This window comes from Lucilia sericata, unplaced genomic scaffold (genome assembly GCF_015586225.1).
Source record: "Lucilia sericata isolate MDLA Ls3-8-SP2 unplaced genomic scaffold, ASM1558622v1 Contig000192F_arrow, whole genome shotgun sequence".
NCBI classification, from domain to species: domain Eukaryota; kingdom Metazoa; phylum Arthropoda; class Insecta; order Diptera; family Calliphoridae; genus Lucilia; species Lucilia sericata.
Genome location: NW_023994220.1, coordinates 124,751 through 148,838, shown reverse-complemented (window position 1 = coordinate 148,838; position 24,088 = coordinate 124,751). Strand labels below are relative to the sequence as shown.

General features: G+C 29.9%; 1 long non-coding RNA gene across 1 annotated transcript; it reads left to right on the top strand.

Moving 5' to 3' along the window:
• The first annotated feature begins 1,074 nt into the window (after window positions 1-1,074).
• Window positions 1,075-24,088, top strand: LOC119601833. The gene is made up of 2 exons (XR_005231269.1): window positions 1,075-1,354; window positions 23,977-24,088. It is a non-coding gene; the product is annotated as an uncharacterized LOC119601833 (long non-coding RNA).

The window sequence follows — 24,088 nt, the reverse complement described above, 5'->3', positions numbered from 1 at the left end:
TGTTCTAGTTCTGTTCTAGTTCTGTTCTAGTTCTGTTCTAGTTCTGTTCTAGTTCTGTTCTAGTTCTGTTCTAGTTCTGTTCTAGTTCTGTTCTAGTTCTGTTCTAGTTCTGTTCTAGTTCTGTTCTAGTTCTGTTCTAGTTCTGTTCTAGTTCTGTTCTAGTTCTGTTCTAGTTCTATTCTGGTTCTGTTCCAGTTCTGTTCTAGTTCTGTTTTCTTCTTTTTCGATTTTGTACTAAAAATATAGAAAAATGAGAGATTTTTTTATTTGTACTAAAATTTATCAAAATATTTGAATGAGTGCTTTAAATTCCTCAAAAGCTTTATATCGAGAGCAAAGAGTGGAAAAGTTATAGTAGATTTAAAAAAGAGAGATTCCTGAAAGCTTTGCTTCATTTTCTTGTGTAGGAATTTGCAGGTATTTGGAGTGTCTATTTTTGTGAGAGAAAGTATTAATATGAAAGCTTTCAAACCTAATTATTGAGTTTAAAATTAGTGAAAATTTAACGTTTTATATGATTTTTGTTTAATTAGTATTGAAATTGATTAATTTAGATTTTCGTTTATGATTATTTTTTAAGAAAAATAATGATTTAGTTCAAGTAAGTTTTCTCTTGCTATGATTTATTGGCAAATTTTCGCTTTATATGTTGGAAGGCTTTTATGTGTGTGTGTGTGAGTGTGTTTATTTTTCCGCTTTCTTTTATATCTAGTCCTGAAACCACCTTATAGGCGGCTTTTGTGCTCATTTCTCCAATTGTTGTAGTATTTTTTTTCTTTCGTTTTGCTGTTTTTTGTTTAACACACATGAACTATTTTTGTATAAATGAACGGTATAATTTAAATAGACTAGACTTTGACTATTATAAGGGTCTTATGCTCTCTGTGTTTAATGCTCTTGTTGGTACTCTCTTTCTCTTTTTTTTTTTTTGGTGTATGTTTAAGGCTGACTCCTAGTAAAAGCTTTTTGGTGATAATTTTTTGTTGTTTAATTTCAAGTGCTTTTGGTGAGGTGGTGTGCGTGTGTGTTGGTTTTTTTTTGGAAAAAGGACCTTTAGATTTGGCCAACATGAAATTTAAGCTCTATAACGTTATTATACGTTGCGGTGTTACATTCGTTTAAAAACGCGCACGTTTTGAAAGAAAACTCTTACAAACTGTAAAGACAATTTTTTGCAGTTTTTTTTTTGCTAAATAAAACAAGAACTAGTTTCAGAAAGAAACCTTTAATTTGCAAAAAAATGTGTTAATATAAACAATAAATTTGTTAATTATTTAACTAATGAAGAAAACGGTTAAGAAAAAAACCTTAAAGAAAACTTTTAAGGAAATTTGTTAAAAAAATCAATAAAAAAGTAAGAAATTAAATAAATTTTAAAAAGTATAATAAAGTCAAAAAAGAAATTATATAAAATTTTTTGTTAAAAAAATTGATTTCTATTATTTTTTAATTAAAAAATAGTTTTGAAATTATTTTTCTTTCATTTTCTACTTTGGGTGGAAAAATTATAGTCCCAATTTTCTGCTTTTTTTATATAATCAAGTAATAAAAACAACTACAACAATCTATGAAAAAAAATAGGAAAAATTGAAAGAATCATATATAGAGAATAAACCAGCACAACACTGCAAAAGAAGCAGAAGAAAAAAAGTTGAAAAAATGTTAAATACAAAAAATTTTGTTATTTGAGAGTGTGTGAGTGTTATGGAAAATGTGTGATTGTGTGTATGTGAGTAAATACTTGTATGTATGTGAGTGAATATAAGCGGGTATTTGTGTGTTAAATGAATAGCAGGGTGTGTATGTAAGAAGAAAAAAAAAACAGAAATAGAGTTTGAAAAAAAGTTTTTGTTGAAAAAAACATGAAACTTTTATTTAGAGAAAAATTAAATATTTTCTTTAATATAAAAAGTTATCTAAATTTCTGGAAAATATAGAAAAATTAATAATTTTCATGAAATATATAAGTAGTACAAATTTTGTTTAAGTTTGTTTAGAAGTTTTAAAATTATTTCCATTTTTATTAAAATTTGTTTTTAAAAACTTTGCTAAAAATCGGTATTTTCCTAAAAACTATTCATTTAAATTTAAATAGTCTTAAAATTTAAGTTATTGGCTTTCCAAATCAGTTTTTATAGTTTCTCTAACGTTTTTAATAACAAAGTTATGCTTATTTTTCTAAAACTACTGCCTAATTAATATCAATCATACGTATTGTAGTACTTAAAAGTATTTTCTTTAAAAACTGCTTAACTAAACACATTATCATTACCGAATTTATAGCAACAATAGAGTACAACATTAGCTTTTAAAATTTGTTAAGCAAGATTTTCCGATTCTTCTAATAAAGTCAGCACAGTGGAACAAATTTGGGAAAATGAGAATTTCTGTTAATTTTTTAAAGAAAAGTTTTACGTAAATTTATATTTTATATAATTTTCCGTAAATTTATATCAGATATTTGAAATTTTACTTTAAACCTTGCACAGTGGAACAAACTAGTAGTTACAAGTTTGAGAACATTTTAAAATTTTTATTTTTTATGAGTTTCTGTTACTAATAGAGGTGTTTTCTACTGGAATATAGAGGACATTAAGAATGATTTAAAATTTTAATATAAAAGTTAGAACAGTGGGCAGCATTTAGCAAAACTGTTAAATAAATTATATTATTCACACTTTTGTTATGTTAAGTCTTTCAAAATTTCAGATTTTTTTAGTAAAGTTTTTCGTTTATCCCTAGTAATAAAGTAATGTTCTTTTAAACAGAACTCCTTTTAAATTAATAATCATACGCCACTTTATAACTTTAACTAAAATTGGAATTATTTTGCCGCGTACATTAAAATTTTATTGTTTTTTAATGTATTCTGAAACAGATCTATTAAATCTATACAATTCTTGTTTTAGAACTAAATTTTTAATTGAATCTTGATATTGAACTAAGGTAAAACATAAATTTCTTAATATTCATAGTTAAGTCATTAAAAATTTAAATTTTTTTCTAAAAAACTGTTATAAACTGTTTATAGAATTGGAAAGATTAATATCTAAGCTTTTAGCTGAGACTTTTATGATCGTTCTCTCATTATTAGAAAAGATGTTATGAGAATTTTAAGTTAACAAGTTTATATTCAATATTAATCATAAAATATTTAATAACTATACAAATTTTGAGATATTTGTAAGCAAAGCTTAAGTAACTGTTTAAAGAATCTGATTTCCTGCTTTCTTAGCTTTTTAATCCCGTTTTTATATATTTTCTATATATTTTTTTAAGAAAGTTATGACGATTTTTGTTTAACAACCTCATATTAAATATTACTCATACGTTTTCATGTAACTTTAAAAAACTTGAAATTTTTAACTTTTTGTTATAATATTTTAATTGTTTAAGATCTTTAACTGCTTTTTGAAATCATTTAAACATTATTGAAAGTTTCCCAAAAAGTTTTACAAATAGTCATAGTTTTCGATTTAGTTTCTGATTGCAAAATATCTACTTTCTTGTAGAAAATGTTAACAGTTACCTTATATAATCTGAATCCCTGATTTCTTAACTTTTCAAAACTTTGTCTATATATTTTCTAAATATTTTTCTAACAAAGTTATGATGATTTTTGTTTAACAACCTCATAATAAATATTAATCATACGCCTTCATAAAATTTGAAAAAATATTTTTTTTGAACTTTTTGTTGGAATTTGTTAATAATTTACAATTTTTAACTAGTTTTTGTAAGCTTTTAAACATTAATTTGATATTTTTTTTTTAAATTTTTTAAAAAAGGATTTGCTAAAAATTAAAGCCTAAAGAGTTTGTTTCTGATTGCAATATGTCTACTTTCTTCTAAGAAAAAGTTATAAATTCTTTAAATAATCTAAATCTATGATATCTTAGATTTTCAAAACTGTTTTTATTTAAATCAAAACTGTTTGATTTTTTCCTAACAACCTCATATTAAATATTACTCATACGCCTTCATGTATATTCGAAAAACTTGAATTTTTCGCTTTTTGTTATAATTTCTTAGCTGTTTCAAATCTTTAATTCGTTTTTGAAATTATTTAAACATAAATTTCTTAATTTATTTGACAATTTTCCTAAAAATTTACAAAAAAGTCATAATTTTTTGATTTTGTTTCTGATGGAAAAAATGTTACATTCGTCTAAGAAACTGTTATAAATTCTTTTTAGTATTATAATCTATGATATCTTGGTTTTCCAAAACGGTTTTTAAAGGTTTCCTATAGTTTCTCTAAAGAACGCTGTGGTCATTTTAAATCATTAACCTCATAATAAATATTACTCATCCGCCTTCATATAACTTGAAAAAATTTTAAAAATTTTCGCCTTTGGTTAGAATATTTTGATTGTTTAAGATATTTAACAGCTTTTTGACATCTCTTCAACATATATTTCTTAATTTTTGTAAATTTTTTCTAAAATATTATGTTTTACAAAAGTTTTAGTTTTTAGATTTTGTTTCTGGTTGAAAAAATTCTACTTTCTTCTAAGAAAATGTTATAAATTCTTTTTAATATTAGAATTTATGATGTCTTGGCTTTCCAAACCCGTTTTTAAATATTTCCTATAGTTTCTCTAAAGGACACAGTAGTCATTTTAAATCTTGAACTTAATAATAAATATTACTCACACGCCTTCATACGCCTTGAAAAAATTTAATAAAATGTTTGCCTTTTGTTAGAATTTCTTGATTGTTAAAGATATTTAACAGCTTTTTGACATCTCTTTAATATTTATTTCTTATTTTTTTATGTTTTTCTAAAATATTATGTTTTATAAAAGTTTTAGTTTTTAGATTTTGTTTCTGATTAAAAAAATCTACTTTCTTCCAAGAAACTATTATAAATTCTTTCTAGTATTAGAATCTATGATATCTTAGCTTTCCAATCCCGTTTTTAAATGTTTCCTATAGATTATCTAAAGAACGCTATGGTCATTTTAAATCATTAACGTCATAATAAATATTACTCATCCGCCTTCATATAACTTGAACAAATTTAAAAAATTTTCACCTTTTCTTAGAATTTCTTGATTGTTTAAGATATTTAGGAGCTTTTTAACTACTCTTCAACATTGATTTCTTAATTTTTGTATGTTTTTCTAAAATATTAAGTTTTAATAAAGGTCATAGTTTATAGATTTTAATTCTGATTGAAAAAATTCTACTTTCTTCCACGAAACTGTTATAAATTATTTTTAGTATTAGAATCTATGATGTCTTGGATTTCCAACCCCGTTTTTAAATGTTTCCTATGGTTTCTCTTAAGGATGTAGGCTTTATTTTAAGGCATTAACTTCATAATAAATATTACTCATACGCCTTCATATAACCTGAAGAAAGTTCAAATTTTTTCTTTTTTATGTTATAATTTCTTACTTGTTTTTGACCACTAACTTGTTTTTGAAATCTTTGAAACATTTATTTAATAATTTACGTCCATATTTTCAAAAATATAAAGTTTTACAAAAAGTTATAGTTTGAAGAACTTGTTACTCATTGAAAAATTCGACTTTCTTTTAAGAGTCTATTATAAATAATTTTTAGTATTAGAAACTATGATATCTTGGCTTTCCAAAACCGTTTTTAGGTTTTTCGTAAGATTTCTCTAAAGGACATAGAGTTCGTTTAAAGATATTAGCCTTCTAATAAATATAACTCATACGCCTTCATACAACTTGAAAATTTTAAAATTTTTGTCTGTTTTATTTTAAAATTTCTAAAGTGTTTATGATCTTTAACTTGTTTCTAAATTTTTTTAATATTTATTTGTTTATTATAAAGTTTTTAAAAAATTCATCATTTTCTGATTTTTTCTGTTAACAAAATTTTAAAAATTCTTCTAAGAAATGGTTATAAATTCCTTCTAGAATCTTAAGCTAAGATATCTTAACTTTCCAAAAACATTTTTATAAGTTTTCTAACGTTTCTCTAAGGTATGTAATGTTCATTTGAAGGCATTTACCTCAAAATAAATATTAATCATACGCCTTTTAATAACCTTTTTTCTCGTTTTTTGTTCAGATATTTTACTTTTATAAGACCTTTAGAATGATTTAAAAGTTCTTTGTCTTTTATTACTTAATCTATAGTTTCTTTTATCAAAAATTTTTTAAATATAAAGCTGAGGAAAAAAACTTAAATTTTTTGCTTATGTTTTTTTTGTTCTAAATAAATTTTTTTGTAAGAAACTGCTCTAAACTAATTTTATATTGCGGAGCTCTGTTATCTTAGCTTTCCAAAACCGTTTTTATAAGTTTCCTATTACTTTTTAGTAAGAAGTTATGAACATTTTAAGCCAACAACCTCTTAATTAATATCAATCATACGCCACCCTTAAAAACTTAAACATATTTTGCTTTAGTGCGTTCTTGGCTTAAAAATTTTGAAAAATATTTAAAAAATCTCAATTTTAGATCTTTTGAATACTTTATGAACAATTTAGTTATAAATTTTTGGGATTTTGTTAAAAAATTGCGTTGAAATGTTGTTTTATTAAAACTATATTTCATAATAGAATTTCTTTAGACGCTGTGTTTGTCTATGTTTGTAAATTGTAGCGGTATTTTGTTATACTTTGGTATGTATAACGTTTTTTTTTCGCTCTAGTATATATAACAGTATGTGTGTTAGTGTATAACATTTAAATGAGCGCGCGTGTTCTTTTAATTTGCCTGGTTTCTAAGTGTGCGTGCACTTGTTTTCGTATTTATATGCGTGCTAAAAGAACTTCAACGTGTGTGTTCTTATAGAAAATAAAGCAAAAAGAGAAATACTAAAATAAAAACAAAAACTTCTACTACAAACAAACAAAAATGAAAAAAGGAAAAAAAAAACATAAGCAAAAATAAGCAAACAAAGTTACATTTAAATACAAAAATAAAAAACTTATATACATTTTGTTGAAGTTTAGTAAGAATGTATTTTTTTCCTTTTGTCTTCTTCAACTGTTTCTTTTTCTTTTTACTCTCGTTCTCTGTCTTTTCTTTCTTTCTTTTGTCCTTTTACATTTGTTTTAAGAAGGTGGGTGGTTGTTTGTTTGTTATATTTCTGTGTGTGTGCATGTGGTAAGGGTGTTAATTTCCGTTTTCTTTTATTAAGAAAAAAATCAGTTTTTTCCATTATTTTAATTTTTGCTTAAAACTCTTAAATTGGGCTGGTATTTTTATATAGCTGCTTCATACAAATTAAGGAAAATATGAAAAAAAAAAATAAAAACATAAACAAGTAGTTAAAATTGAAATGAATTTTTTGGATGTTGTTGTTTCTGGTTCCTCTTTTCTTATTTTAAAAGGAAAGTCCGTCATAAAAATTAGTGATTCGGAAAAAGCACAGTAATTGAATTTGTAGAATAAATAAATAATATTTAAATAAACTTAATTTAATAAAAAAATTGGACAAACAAATTTAAATAATTAACAAAATCCACACAGTTTTAGAACTAGAACAGAACTAGAACAGAACTAGAACAGAACTAGAACAGAACTTGAACAGAACTTGAACAGAACTAGAACAGAACTAGAACAGAACTAGAACAGAACTAGAACAGAACTAGAACAGAACTAGAACAGAACTAGAACAGAACTAGAACAGAACTAGAACAGAACTAGAACAGAACTAGAACAGAACTAGAACAGAACTAGAACTAGAACAGAACTAGAACAGAACTAGAACAGAACTAGAACAGAACTAGAACAGAACTAGAACAGAACTAGAACAGAACTAGAACAGAACTAGAACAGAACTAGAACAGAACTAGAACAGAACTAGAACAGAACTAGAACAGAACTAGAACAGAACTAGAACAGAACTAGAACAGAACTAGAACAGAACTAGAACAGAACTAGAACAGAACTAGAACAGAACTAGAACAGAACTAGAACAGAACTAGAACAGAACTAGAACAGAACTAGAACAGAACTAGAACAGAACTAGAACAGAACTAGAACAGAACTAGAACAGAACTAGAACAGAACTAGAACAGAACTAGAATAGAAATAGAACAGAACTAGAACAGAACTAGAACAGAACTAGAACAGAACTAGAACAGAACTAGAACAGAACTAGAACAGAACTAGAACAGAACTAGAACAGAACTAGAACAGAACTAGAACAGAACTAGAACAGAACTAGAACAGAACTAGAACAGAACTAGAACAGAACTAGAACAGAACTAGAACAGAACTAGAACAGAACTAGAACAGAACTAGAACAGAACTAGAACAGAACTAGAACAGAACTAGAACAGAACTAGAACAGAACTAGAACAGAACTAGAACATAACTAGAACAGAACTAGAACAGAACTAGAACAGAACTAGAACAGAACTAGAACAGAACTAGAACAGAACTAGAACAGAACTAGAACAGAACTAGAACAGAACTAGAACAGAACTAGAACAGAACTAGAACAGAACTAGAACAGAACTAGAACAGAACTAGAACAGAACTAGAACAGAACTAGAACAGAACTAGAACAGAACTAGAACAGAACTAGAACAAACTAGAACAGAACTAGAACAGAACTAGAACAACTAGAACAGAACTAGAACAGAACTAGAACAGAACCAGAACAGAACCAGAACAAAACAGAACTAGAACAGAACTAGAACAGAACTAGAACAGAACTAGAACAGAACTAGAACATAACTAGAACAAAACTAGAACAGAACAAAACAGAACTAGAACAGAACAAGAACAGAACTAGAACAAAACTAGAACAGAACTAGAACAGAACAAGAACAGAACTAGTACAGAACTAGTACAGAACTAGAACAGAACTAGAACAGAACTAGAACAGAACTAGAACAGAACTAGAACAGAACTAGAACAGAACTAGAACAGAACTAGAACAGAACTAGAACAGAACTAGAACAGAACTAGAACAGAACTAGAACAGAACTAGAACAGAACTAGAACAGAACTAGAACAGAACTAGAACAGAACTAGAACCGAACTAGAACAGAACTAGAACAGAACTAGAACAGAACTAGAACAGAACTAGAACAGAACTAGAACAGAACTAGAACAGAACTAGAACAGAACTAGAACAGAACTAGAACAGAACTAGAACAGAACTAGAACAGAACTAGAACAGATCTAGAACAGAACTAGAACAGAACTAGAACAGAACTAGAACAGAACTAGAACAGAACTAGAACAGAACTAGAACAGAACTAGAACAGAACTAGAACAGAACTAGAACAGAACTAGAACAGAACTAGAACAGAACTAGAAGAGAACTAGAACAGAACTAGAACAGAACTAGAACAGAACTAGAACAGAACTAGAACTGAATTAGAACAGAAAGTGTTATTAGCTTTTTAGTTCAAGCGTTTTGTAACAGATATTGTAAGCAAGCTTTAAATAAATATCACGCATACGTCCAGTGTGACAGTTTAGAGATAATAAAAATTCTTAAAAAAGTGGAACATTTTTAAAAATTGTTTAATTTAATAGCAAAATTAAAGGATTAACTAGTAGAAATAATTAAAAACAAATTTGTTTCAAAAACAAAAGTAAGTAAATTAACTGCTAAAGTTTTGAATTAGATTATTTCTTTGAAGTTTATTTTTAACAGTTTTTGTAAAGTTTGCATTTAATAGGACATTTGAAAGGTTTGTTACTTTTTTAAATATTATCTAGTATAATGTTTAAATAATTAAACTTTTTTGTGTTGTGTTAGAGATTTAATATTTCCTTGTTAATTATTTTAATTACATAAAAGTTTTAAGGTTTGTTTTACAAAATGTTTAGAAATTTAGGATATAACCTTTTGTTGCGCTTGTTTTAAACAGCTAAGGATTATTTGTAATAATAACTAATCAATTAAATATAGACTTTTGTATTAACATTACATAAGCCAGGTCCCTACAGCATCTATTAACGTTTTTATGAGGCTAATAAAAAGCTAGAAGATAATTTAACAAAAAAATAGACAATAACGAGCAAAACCTCCCTCCCTCTAACCAAAAAAAAAAATTATATAGAAAAAAAGTATAGAAAAATTAGTAGTAATAACAATAAAACTTAGAAAATAATGTTGTGCTCTAGAAAAATAAATAAATGTAACAAAAAAATTTCTAGGAAAAAAGCAAAATGTCGGGAATATAAAATGGCCAGCTAAAACATGAAGCATTAAAGCAACTTTTTGACTACAAAAATTATACAAAAAAATCTTTAACTAAAAAAGAAGCAAAAAAGCTATAGTATATATATTTATAAAACATTGTGTTAAGCCACGCACTCTTAGCTGCTTGTTCTGCTATAACCTTGTTTTTTTGGTATAAAGAATTTCTGGTTTTCTTTTTCATGTATGAGAACTAAAAGAAAATAAAGTAGAAATAAAAAAAAAAAAAATTATATATAAAAGAGAAGGAAAAAAGCAATATAAACGTAAATTGTTTGTTATGCCACACGTATTTGTTTGGCAAATGTTTGATTTCATTTCGTAAAGTATGTATAAGTTGAAATATATGTAAAAATATGACAAAAACAGTGACTTAAAAGAGCTTAAACTTAAATTTTCAACTCAAATAAAATTGTATTTTGAATTACTTTTTGATAATTTGTTGTTCTATCGGTATTTCAAAAGTTCTAGTCCTGTTCTAGTTCTGTTCTAGTTCTGTTCTAGTTCTGTTCTAGTTCTGTTCTAGTTCTGTTCTAGTTCTGTTCTAGTTCTGTTCTAGTTCTGTTCTAGTTCTGTTCTAGTTCTGTTCTAGTTCTGTTCTAGTTCTGTTCTAGTTCTGTTCTAGTTCTGTTCTAGTTCTGTTCTAGTTCTGTTCTAGTTCTGTTCTAGTTCTGTTCTAGTTCTGTTCTAGTTCTGTTCTAGTTCTGTTCTAGTTCTGTTCTAGTTCTGTTCTAGTTCTGTTCTAGTTCTGTTCTAGTTCTGTTCTAGTTCTGTTCTAGTTCTGTTCTAGTTCTGTTCTAGTTCTGTTCTAGTTCTGTTCTAGTTCTGTTCTAGTTCTGTTCTAGTTCTGTTCTAGTTTTGTTCTAGTTCTAGTTCTGTTCTACTTCTGTTCTAGTTCTGTTCTAGTTCTGTTCTAGTTTTGTTTTAGTTTTGTTCTAGTTCTTGTTCTGTTCTAGTTCTGTTCTAGTTCTGTTCTGTTCTAGTTCTGTTCTAGTTCTGTTCTAGTTCTGTTCTAGTTCTGTTCTAGTTCTAGTTCTGTTCTAGTTCTGTTCTAGTTCTGTTCTAGTTCTGTTCTAGTTCTGTTCTAGTTCTGTTCTAGTTCTGTTCTAGTTCTGTTCTAGTTCTGTTCTAGTTCTGTTCTAGTTCTGTTCTAGTTCTGTTCTAGTTCTGTTCTAGTTCTGTTCTAGTTCTGTTCTAGTTCTGTTCTAGTTCTGTTCTAGTTCTGTTCTAGTTCTGTTCTAGTTCTGTTCTAGTTCTGTTCTAGTTCTGTTCTAGTTCTGTTCTAGTTCTGTTCTAGTTCTGTTCTATTTCTGTTCTAGTTCTGTTCTAGTTCTGTTCTAGTTCTGTTCTAGTTCTGTTCTAGTTCTGTTCTAGTTCTGTTCTAGTTCTGTTCTAGTTCTGTTCTAGTTCTGTTCTAGTTCTGTTCTAGTTCTGTTCTAGTTCTGTTCTAGTTCTGTTCTAGTTCTGTTTAGTTCTGTTCTAGTTCTGTTCTAGTTCTGTTCTAGTTCTGTTCTAGTTCTGTTCTAGTTCTGTTCTAGTTCTGTTCTAGTTCTGTTCTAGTTCTGTTCTAGTTCTGTTCTAGTTCTGTTCTAGTTCTGTTCTAGTTCTGTTCTAGTTCTGTTCTAGTTCTGTTCTAGTTCTGTTCTAGTTCTGTTCTAGTTCTGTTCTAGTTTGTTCTAGTTTTGTTCTAGTTCTAGTTCTGTTCTACTTCTGTTCTAGTTCTGTTCTAGTTCTGTTCTAGTTTTGTTTAGTTTTGTTCTAGTTCTTGTTCTGTTCTAGTTCTGTTCTAGTTCTGTTCTGTTCTAGTTCTGTTCTAGTTCTGTTCTAGTTCTGTTCTAGTTCTGTTCTAGTTCTGTTCTAGTTCTGTTCTAGTTCTGTTCTAGTTCTGTTCTAGTTCTGTTCTAATTCTGTTCTCTAGTTCTGTTCTAGTTCTGTTCTAGTTCTGTTCTAGTTCTGTTCTAGTTCTGTTCTAGTTCTGTTCTAGTTCTGTTCTAGTTCTGTTCTAGTTCTGTTCTAGTTCTGTTCTAGTTCTGTTCTAGTTCTGTTATAGTTCTGTTCTAGTTCTATTCTAGTTCTGTTCTAGTTCTGTTCAAAATTTATTCCTTTATTTCCCCTTTTTCTTCTATAATGTGTGTAAACAGTGAGATTTTTTCTTTATTTCTTTGTATTTGTAAGCTATAGTAAAAAGAAAAAAACCTTAAATATATTTCACGTTTCATGTTTTCTTCATCTGTATGCTATATTATTTTCCTATTCCTTACAACATCTCCATTTAAGGATAAATGTTACGCAATCAGCAATAAAGATGACAGTAAGAAGTGAAAAACGAAAACACATACACAAACAAACACACTTCAGCAGTAGTGAAAACATAAAAACCAAAAAAAAAAAACTGTTAAGAAAAAATCTTTTGAAAACAAACATAATCGTGTTTTTAAACATCTTATAATAAAAATAAAGATAACGAACAAATAGTAAGGTTTCTTTACTTAAATGGGAGAAAAAATACAACACCGAAAGAAAAATTTAAGTATTACAAATAAAGATAATGAAAAAATCTTTATTAAAATAAAAAACCTATCTTTAGGGTTTTTAAAGTAATTAATTTGAAAACTCCCTAAAGTAGGCTAAGGAAATGGTTGTAAAATAAATTTTCTTAATGGTCTGCCATGAAAAGTATTGGAAATTATATACACTCAGGAAAATTTAAGTTGTTCCTGTAAAATTGAGGAAAATAGTCATATTAAACAATTTTAAATACGGTTCTGTTCTAGTTCTGTTTCTAGTTCTGTTCTAGTTCTGTTCTAGTTCTGTTCTAGTTCTGTTCTAGTTCTGTTCTAGTTCTGTTCTAGTTCTGTTCTAGTTCTGTTCTAGTTCTGTTCTAGTTCTGTTCTAGTTCTGTTCTAGTTCTGTTCTAGTTCTGTTCTAGTTCTGTTCTAGTTCTGTTCTAGTTCTGTTCTAGTTCTGTTCTAGTTCTGTTCTAGTTCTGTTCTAGTTCTGTTCTAGTTCTGTTCTAGTTCTGTTCTAGTTCTGTTCTAGTTCTGTTCTAGTTCTGTTCTAGTTCTGTTCTAGTTCTGTTCTAGTTCTGTTCTAGTTCTGTTCTAGTTCTGTTCTAGTTCTGTTCTAGTTCTGTTCTAGTTCTGTTCTAGTTCTGTTCTAGTTCTGTTCTAGTTCTGTTCTAGTTCTGTTCTAGTTCTGTTCTAGTTCTGTTCTAGTTCTGTTCTAGTTCTGTTCTAGTTCTGTTCTAGTTCTGTTCTAGTTCTGTTCTAGTTCTGTTCTAGTTCTGTTCTAGTTCTGTTCTAGTTCTGTTCTAGTTCTGTTCTAGTTCTGTTCTAGTTCTGTTCTAGTTCTGTTCTAGTTCTGTTCTTTCTGTTCTAGTTCTGTTCTAGTTCTGTTTCTAGTTCTGTTCTAGTTCTGTTCTAGTTCTGTCTAGTTCTGTTCTAGTTCTGTTCTAGTTCTGTTCTAGTTCTGTTCTAGTTCTGTTCTAGTTCTGTTCTAGTTCTGTTCTAGTTCTGTTCTAGTTTGTTCTAGTTCTGTTCTAGTTCTGTTCTAGTTCTGTTCTAGTTCTGTTCTAGTTCTGTTCTAGTTCTGTTCTAGTTCTGTTCTAGTTCTGTTCTAGTTCTGTTCAGTTCTGTTCTAGTTCTGTTCTAGTTCTGTTCTAGTTCTGTTCTAGTTCTGTTCTAGTTCTGTTCTAGTTCTGTTCTAGTTCTGTTCTAGTTCTGTTCTAGTTCTGTTCTAGTTCTGTTCTAGTTCTGTTCTAGTTCTGTTCTAGTTCTGTTCTAGTTCTGTTCTAGTTCTGTTCTAGTTCTGTTCTAGTTCTGTTCTAGTTCTGTTCTAGTTCTGTTCTAGTTCTGTTCTAGTTCTGTTCTAGTTCTGTTCTAGTTCTGTTCTAGTTCTGTTCTAGTTCTGTTCTAGTTCTGTTCTAGTTCTGTTCTAGTTCTGTTCTAGTTCTGTTCTAGTTCTGTTCTAGTTCTGTTCTAGTTCTGTTCTGTTCTTCTGTTCTTTTTTTTGTTTGTTCTGTTTAGTTCTGTTCTAGTTCTGTTCTAGTTCTGTTCTAGTTCTGTTCTAGTTTGTTCTAGTTCTGTTCTAGTTCTGTTCTAGTTCTGTTCTAGTTCTGTTCTAGTTCTGTTCTAGTTCTGTTCTAGTTCTGTTCTAGTTCTGTTCTAGTTCTGTTCTAGTTCTGTTCTAGTTCTGTTCTAGTTCTGCTCTAGTTCTGTTCTAGTTCTGTTCTAGTTCTGTTCTAGTTCTGTTCTAGTTCTGTTCTAGTTCTGTTCTAGTTCTGTTCTAGTTCTGTTCTAGTTCTGTTCTAGTTCTGTTCTAGTTCTGTTCTAGTTCTGTTCTAGTTCTGTTCTAGTTCTGTTCTAGTTCTGTTCTAGTTCTGTTCTAGTTCTGTTCTAGTTCTGTTCTAGTTCTGTTCTAGTTCTGTTCCAGTTCTGTTCTAGTTCTGTTCTAGTCTGTTCTAGTTCTGTTCTAGTTCTGTTCTAGTTCTGTTCTAGTTCTGCTCTAGTTCTGTTCTAGTTCTGTCCATTCTATAATTAAATTTTCTTTAGTTAATAAGGTATACATATTTTGCAAATTTCGTTAGGAATTAATTGCAAATTTTGTCTTTTCCTATACTGAGTGGCTAACATTCTTTAAACCTACATTTATCAAAGAATACGTTTAAATATTTTACCCTGCGATTAGCACTTGCTACGGTGTTAGCATAACAAGCAATTTTGAGGTGAGAAATTTTTCCAATTTTGTATTAAGTCCTTGCATAATAAATGTCATGATTCGACTACAGCAGCATGTGATTGTCTGTAAAACCATTTAAAATAAAACAAACACACGAACTTATTCTCACTAATAGTCCTTTAGAAAAACACCTACACATACAGTTAAACATACATACTGGATAACATATATATTTAAACACATACACTTGTTGTAAGTTAAAGAAAAGCTGGCGTTTTTTTTCCTGTGCTTTGCATAGTAACCCATGAACAGGAAATGTCAGTGATAAGATTAAGTATACGTTTTCAGCAGCTGTATTATACACATTTGGAGAATTTGCCAGGACGCCTACGTGTAATGAAATTATAAAAATATGTTTAATATTTGTAGTTGGTGGTTGTGTTATTGTTGTTGCTGCTGCTGTTAAAATAAATACCAAATGTTATGAAAAACTTAAAATTCTTAATTAAAATTTTGTTAAGCTGCAGTGGCAATAGCAGCGGTTGTAGATGAATGTTGGCTATAAAAATTTAAATGTTTTAATGAGACAAAGACCGTCACAGATTTAAGTTAAAAAGGCACAAAGGAATAATTGTGCTTAAGAATGGAAAAGAAGGATTTTTTGTTGTTAGTTAACTTTCAGGCAAAGTACTGTCAATATTGTAGGCAAACAATTATAAATTTTGTAGTTGTATGCTATTAATTAGCTTTTTTAACTTTTTTTATATAGATTTTTAAACGACCTTCGATCTTTTCAATATTTTATGTAAATCACGAATCCTTAATGAAGTATAATTATTTTGAAAATAAAATACATTTTTCTGAATTTGTTGGAAATTAATTAATTATTTTTCAAAATACTCACTCAAGGCGTATGATTAATATTTATTTCATTTTTTACATCTGCAGTTACAGTTCAGTTTTGCTTCAGTTGCTTTTCTACTGAGTTTAGGTCTAATTCAGTTCTAGTTCAGTTCTAGTTCAGTTCTAGTCAGTTCTAGTTCAGTTCTAGTTCAGTTCTAGTTCAGTTCTAGTTCAGTTCTAGTTCAGTTCTAGTTCAGTTCTAGTTCAGTTCTAGTTCAGTTCTAGTTCAGTTCTAGTTCAGTTCTAGTTCAGTTCTAGTTCAGTTCTAGTTCAGTTCTAGTCAGTTCTAGTTCAGTTCTAGTTCAGTTCTAGTTCAGTTCTAGTTCAGTTCTAGTTCAGTTCTAGTTCAGTTCTAGTTCAGTTCTAGTTCAGTTCTAGTTCAGTTCTAGTTCAGTTCTAGTTCAGTTCTAGTTCAGTTCTAGTTCAGTTCTAGTTCAGTTCTAGTTCAGTTCTAGTTCTCAGTTCAGTTCAGTTCTAGTTCGTTCTAGTTCAGTTCTAGTTCAGTTCAGTTCTAGTTCAGTTCTAGTTCAGTTCTAGTTCAGTTCTAGTTCAGTTCTAGTTCAGTTCTAGTTCAGTTCTTTCTAGTTCAGTTCTAGTTCTGTTCTAGTTCAGTTCTAGTTCAGTTCTAGTTCAGTTCTAGTTCAGTTCTAGTTCAGTTCTAGTTCAGTTCTAGTTCAGTTCTAGTTCAGTTCTAGTTCAGTTCTAGTTCAGTTCTAGTTCAGTTCTAGTTCAGTTCTAGTTCAGTTCTAGTTCAGTTCTAGTTCAGTTCTAGTCCAGTTCTAGTTCAGTTCTAGTTCAGCTCTAGTTCAGTTTTAGTTCAGTTCTAGTTCAGCTCTAGTTCAGTTTTAGTTCAGTTTTAGTTCAGTTCTAGTTCCGTTCTAGTTCAGTTCTAGTTCAGTTCTAGTTCAGTTCTAGTTCAGTTCTAGTTCAGTTCTAGTTCCGTTCTAGTTCAGTTCTAGTTCAGTTCTAGTTCAGTTCTAGTTCAGTTCTAGTTCAGTTCTAGTTCAGTTCTAGTTCAGTTCTAGTTCAGTTCTAGTTCAGTTCTAGTTCAGTTCTAGTTCAGTTCTAGTTTAGTTCTAGTTCAGTTCTAGTTCAGTTCTAGTTCAGTTCTAGTTCAGTTCTAGTTCAGTTCTAGTTCAGTTCTAGTTCAGTTCTAGTTCAGTTCTAGTTCAGTTCTAGTTCAGTTCTAGTTCAGTTCTAGTTCAGTTCTAGTTCAGTTCTAGTTCAGTTCTAGTTCAGTTCTAGTTCAGTTCTAGTTTGAACTAGTTCAGTTCTAGTTCAGTTCTAGTTCAGTTCTAGTTCAGTTCTAGTTCAGTTCTAGTTCAGTTCTAGTTCAGTTCTAGTTCAGTTCTAGTTCAGTTCTAGTTCAGTTCTAGTTCAGTTCTAGTTCAGTTCTAGTTCAGTTCTAGTTCAGTTCTAGTTCAGTTCTAGTTCAGTTCTAGTTCAGTTCTAGTTCAGTTCTAGTTCAGTTCTAGTTCAGTTCTAGTTCAGTTCTAGTTCAGTTCTAGTTCAGTTCTAGTTCAGTTCTAGTTCAGTTCTAGTTCAGTTCTAGTTCAGTTCTAGTTCAGTTCTAGTTCAGTTCTAGTTCAGTTTTAGTTCAGTTCAGTTCTAGTTCAGTCTAGTTCAGTTCTAGTTCAGTTCTAGTTCAGTTCTAGTTCAGTTCTAGTTCAGTTTCTAGTTCAGTTCTAGTTCAGTTCTAGTTCAGTTCTAGTTCAGTTCTAGTTCAGTTCTAGTTCAGTTTAGTTCAGTTCTAGTTCAGTTCTAGTTCAGTTCTAGTTCAGTTCTAGTTCAGTTCTAGTTCAGTTCTAGTTCAGTTCTAGTTCAGTTCTAGTTCAGTTCTAGTTCAGTTCTAGTTCAGTTCTAGTTCAGTTCTAGTTCAGTTCTAGTTCAGTTCTAGTTCAGTTCTAGTTCAGTTTCTAGTTCAGTTCTAGTTCAGTTCTAGTTCAGTTCTAGTTCAGTTCTAGTTCAGTTCTAGTTCAGTTTCTAGTTCAGTTCTAGTTCAGTTCTAGTTCAGTTCTAGTTCAGTTCTAGTTCAGTTCTAGTTCAGTTCTAGTTCAGTTCTAGTTCAGTTCTAGTTCAGTTCTAGTTCAGTTCTAGTTCAGTTCTAGTTCAGTTCTAGTTCAGTTCTATTCAGTTCTAGTTCAGTTCTAGTTCAGTTCTAGTTCAGTTCTAGTTCAGTTCTAGTTCAGTTCTAGTTCAGTTCTAGTTCAGTTCTAGTTCAGTTCTAGTTCAGTTCTAGTTCAGTTCTAGTTCAGTTCTAGTTCAGTTCTAGTTCAGTTCTAGTTCAGTCTAGTTCAGTTCTAGTTCAGTTCTAGTTCAGTTCTAGTTCAGTTCTAGTTCAGTTCTAGTTCAGTTCTAGATCAGTTCTAGTTTAGTTCTAGTTCAGTTCTAGTTGATTTATAGTTCAGTTTAATCAACTAATCTAATCCTCACCTGTTTCCTTTAATTTTACCAAAAAAACAAATATTTTACCCCAAAAACTACTTTAAGCCAACAATTTATTTAAACGTTGCGAAAAAGGAAGAAAACTGCCATATAAACACGCTTAATTTCATTAACTGCCTAAAATTTTGCTATGCTCTATATAATTTAATTAGCTCCTAATGATATGCTATATTTACAATTGCCAGTTTTTTGCTGTCCTCCCTCCAAGTTTTTATTTTTGCGTTACGCTTTGTAATCCTAAAAATGTAGGCTAAAGAAACTGTTCAAAAAACTAAACTTAAGAAAAAAAAAACGAAAGAACACAACAGAAGGAAAACTAAATGTATCCATGTTTATGCCAAAGTCCTTAACAAAAATTCTCAAAATTTAAAGAAAAAACACAAATAAAAATATAAATATAAAGAAAAATATCCAAATAATTTACTCATAACACTAAGCTACAAACGAAAACCAATACACATTGTTAGAAATTACAGCAAAAACGAATGGCTATACACAGACATTGTTAATTTTTTTAGCCACCTAAAAGTATACGCTCTTTTTTGTTTTTGCTTGTGTTGTTTCACTTACAAATATAATCATAGTTTAGCCCTCAGGCTAACAAAAAACTGTGTTACATTTTTGTATATATTTTGGATTTCGTTTATTTTTCTCTAACAAAATTTAACAGACACGGTGTTTTAATATCTAAACGAACTTTTCACATTTTGTACCTAAAATTCTATACAATGTTAGGTTTTTGTTAGTGTTTTTGTTTGTTTTTCTAGACCAACATTGAAACATTTTATTGTACGTACGAGTATGTGGTTATTTTTACGAGTATGAGCAAGATTTTTCCCACTTAGATTACCTAGTAAACTAGAAATGAAAAAAACAGTTTTTTTTCTCCTCCCTACACCCGCTAGGTGTTGGCCCTTACAACAGTGGAGTCACAAGCAAGCAAATTAAAATGGAACTGAACTAGAACAGAACTAGAATATAACTAGAACAGAACTAGAACAGAACTAGAACGGAACTCGAACAGAACTAGACAGAACTAGAACAGAACTAGAACAGAACTAGAACAGAACTAGAACAGAACTAGAACAGAACTAGAACAGAACTAGAACAGAACTAGAACAGAACTAGAACAGAACTAGAACAGAACTAGAACAGAACTAGAACAGAACTAGAACAGAATTAGAACAGAACTAGAACAGAACTAGAACAGAACTTAGAACAGAACTAGAACAGAACTAGAACAGAACTAGAACAGAACTAGAACAGAACTAGAACAGAACTAGAACAGAACTAGAACAGAACTAGAACAGAACTAGAACAGAACTAGAACAGAACTAGAACAGAACTAGAACAGAACTAGAACAGAACTAGAACAGAACTAGAACAGAACTAGAACAGAACTAGAACAGAACTAGAACAGAACTAGAACAGAACTAGAACAGAACTAGAACAGAACTAGAACAGAAACTAGAACAGAACTAGAACAGAACTAGAACAGAACTAGAACAGAACTAGAAACAGAACTAGAACAGAACTAGAACAGAACTAGAACAGAACTAGAACAGAACTTAGAACAGAACTAGAAACAGAACTAGAACAGAACTAGGAACAGAACTAGGAACAGAACTAGAACGAACTAGAACAGACTAGAACAGAACTAGAACAGAACTAGAACAGAACTAGAACAGAACTAGAACAGAACTAGAACGAACTAGAACAGAACTAGAACAGAACTAGAACAGAACTAGAACAGAACTAGAACAGAACTAGAACAGAACTAGAACAGAACTAGAACAGAACTAGAACAGAACTAGAAACTAGAAACTATTTGAACATGACTATAATTCAACTCGAAAGAAATATATTACATATTTTGTTTTCTGCTAACCCACTGTCCATCATTAAATGAAAAAGGAGGAAAAATAGCTACATGAAAAATTAGTGCAAAACTACAACAACAAACACAAAATCCTTAATACTAAAAACAAGATAAACTACGTTCCGTCTAAACTAGAGTAGTAGAGTACACACTCGTTGAGGACAACAGACAGCAAGAAGCAGCATAGAAAAAAACCCCTGAATCCTTAACAAAGAAATACAAAAAAATACAAACCAGCCGCGGCATTTCAATTTTTTGTACAAAAAAATATGTATGTGTGTGTAATAAAAAAAAGAATATAAAAACCAAAACGTAATAAGAAAAAAACTGAAAAAAGAAATATATACTAACACCACACATACATACATAGGAAACATTAGCAAGGATAATAACAACAACAACACTAGCAGAACTAGAAACCCTCTCCTATAGACTAAATAAAACTATTAAGGATTTTGTGGTGCAAATATAACAACAACCACAATAAACAACAACAGCAGCAGAAAAAAAACTTACAAACCTGATAAACATGAAATACAACAAGAAGCGATAATAACGGAAAAAAAAGTAAAGTGGCACAAACTAGGAGGTGGTAGCAAAAATAAAACAACAACAATAATAGCAGCAGCAAGAAAAATAACAACTACACAAAACTGGGTATCAGTGTTAGTAGTGGCAAATAACGGTACAAAGGAAAACTCATGAAATAATACACATATTCACAAATACTTAAAAGAGACTGAGAAAGCGAGAGAGAACGCAAACTTGATGTATACTTTTAGGAGATTTTTTTCTTAAATCAGCTGTGTGCTTGTTTTGTTTTTAGTTAAACACATGTTATTGAAAAGAGAAGACCAAGAGAGAGAGAGTATGTTCTCTCTCTCTTTCTCTGAGTTTTATAGAGTTCACTTTTTAAAAATCAATGAGTTTTTACTCATTTTTTTGGGTAGCTGCTTAAGTACTTTAGTCTCCTTTAAATTGCTGCTGATAACGTGACTTTATTAAATAAAATTTAAATATGGCAATTTTTAATGATTTGTTGTTGTTTTACAACTTAACATAACATTTTTTTATGTTAGTGTGTGTGTGTATTTTTTTTGTGAGTAATGAGAAAAAACATTAAAGATTTGTTACAATTTTGCAAATATTTTATGACTTTTTTTGGTGATTTATGGCCAAAAAAAGTTATACTATTTTTTATTTTAGAATTTAGTTTTAATTAAGTTAAGAAGCACCGATAACGGGTCTATTGGTGAGAAAAATGTTGTAAGAACAAACCGATGTTCAAAAAATAAACTTCATTTCAATCTGTAAGGGATATAATAGCTAACGAAGTGAACTAGAACAGACTAGAATAGAACTAGAACAGAACTAGAACAGAACTAGAACAGAACTAGAACAGAACTAGAACAGAACTAGACCAGAACTAGAACAGAACTAGAACAGAACTAGAACAGAACTAGAACAGAACTAGAACAGACTGAACAGAACTAGAACAGAACTAGAACAGAACTAGAACAGAACTAGAACAGAACTAGAACAGAACTAGAACAGAACTAGAACAGAACTAGAAGAACTAGGAACAAGAAACTAGAACAGAACTAGAACAGACTAGAACAGAACTAGAACAGAACTAGAACAGAACTAGAACCGAACTAGAACAGAACTAGAACAGAACTAGACAGAACTAGAACCAGAACTAGAACAGAACTAGAACAGAACTAGAACAGAACTAGAACAGAACTAGAACAGAACTAGAACAGAACTAGAACAGAACTAGAACAGAACTAGAACAGAACTAGAACAGAACCTAGAACAGGAAACTAGAAACAGAAACTAGAACAGAACTAGAACAGAACTAGAACAGAACTAGAACAGAACTAGAAGATAGACCAGAACTAGAACAGAACTAGAACAGAACTAGAACAGAACTAGAACAGAACTAGAACAGAACTAGAACAGAACTAGAACAGAACTAGAACAACCGAACTAGAACAGAACTAGAACAGAACTAGAACAGAACTAGAACAGAAACTAGAAAGAACTAGAACAGAACCTAGACAGAACTAGAACAGAACTAGAACAGAACTAGAACAGAACTAGAATCAGAACTAGAACAGAACTAGAACAGAACTAGAACAGAACTCGAACAGAACTAGAACAGAACTAGAAACAGAACTAGAACAGAACTAGAACAGAACTAGAACAGAATAGAAACTAGAACTAGAACAGAACTAGAACAGAACTAGAAACAGAACTAGAAAACCGCAACTAGAACAGAACTAGAACAGAACTAGAACAGAACTAGAACGAACTAGAAACAGAACTAGAACAGAACTAGAACAGAACTAGAACAGAACTAGAACAGAACTAGAACAGAACCTAGAACAGAAACTAGAAAGAACTAGAACAGAACTAGAACAGAACTAGAACTAGAACTAGAACAGAACTAGAACAGAACTAGAACAGAACTAGAACAGAACTAGAACAGAACTAGGACAGAACTAGAACAGAACTAGAACAGAACTAGAACAGAACTAGAACAGAACTAGGACAGAACTAGAACAGAACTAGAACAACTAGACAACTAGAACAGAACTAGAACAGAACTAGAACAGAACTAGAACAGGAACTAGAACAGAACTAGAACAGAACTAGAACAGAACTAGAACAGAACTAGAACAGAACTAGAACAGAACTAGAACAGAACTAGAACAGAACTAGAACAGAACTAGAACAGAACTAGAACAGAACTAGAACAGAACTAGAACAGACTAGAACAGAACTAGAAACCAGAACTAGAACAGAACTAGAACAGAACTAGAACAGAACTAGAACCATAACTAGAACAGAACTAGAAAGAACTAGAAACAGAACTAGAACAGAACTAGAACAGAACTAGAACAGAACTAGAACAGAACTAGAACAGAACTAGAACAGAACTAGAACAGAACTAGAACAGAACTAGAACAGAACTAGAACAGAACTAGAACAGAACTAGAACAGAACTAGAACAGAACTAGAACAGAACTAGAACAGAACTAGAACAGAACTAGAACAGAACTAGAACAGAACTAGAACAGAACTAGAACAGAACTAGAACAGAACTAGAACAGAACTAGAACAGAACTAGAACAGAACTAGAACAGAACTAGAACAGAACTAGAACAGAACTAGAACAGAACTAGAACAGAACTAGAACAGAACTAGAACAGAACTAGAACAGAACCTAGAACAGAACTAGAACAGAACTAGAACAGAACTAGAAACTAGAACTAGAAACAGAACTAGAACAGAACTAGAACAGAACTAGAACTTCTTGTACTTCTAATTAAATGTTTTGTAGTTTCATTTTAATAAAAACCGAGATTTACATACAAACATCGATTTGTGGAGGTTTTAGTAATATCTGACAAAATTTGAAAGGGATTTCAAAAATTGAAATCATTTTTAAGCGTGTTGTTAAAAGGCTAAATAATACCTTTTCCCAAATGCTGTTATATATTTTGCTTTAAAATTATTCGTAATTTAGGACATTTTTACCAAAAATTTTCATATGTAAAGTGTATAATTTTATAATTTTGTCTTAAGGCTTATGATCTCAGGTTATCTTTTGTCAATCAGAAGTTATAAGGAATTTTCTTTATTAATCTCTTATTAAATATTACTCATACGTCGTGTAGATCTACTTTTTTATACGAATTGAAAAAAATATAAAAACTTTATGGAATTCTTGAAGATTTTACCATAATTTAAGTTTTATTTAGTTTTTCTATATAGTTTTAGTTATTTATGATTTGTAATTAAGTGATTAATTAAAATTTACTACCAAAAACATGACATTTTTGTAAATTAATGCTCTTCTCTTTGTACTTAATAAATAACTAACTTTTTACACTCTTTTTTTGTTCTCATTACAGCTGAAAAACTCAATATTCTTTCGCTGTCAGTCTCTTTAACTCCTTTATAATGAGTGTTTTTCATTATTATTCTCGCAAAAAAACGAGTGTATTTTCTGGCAGGAGCTTAAAA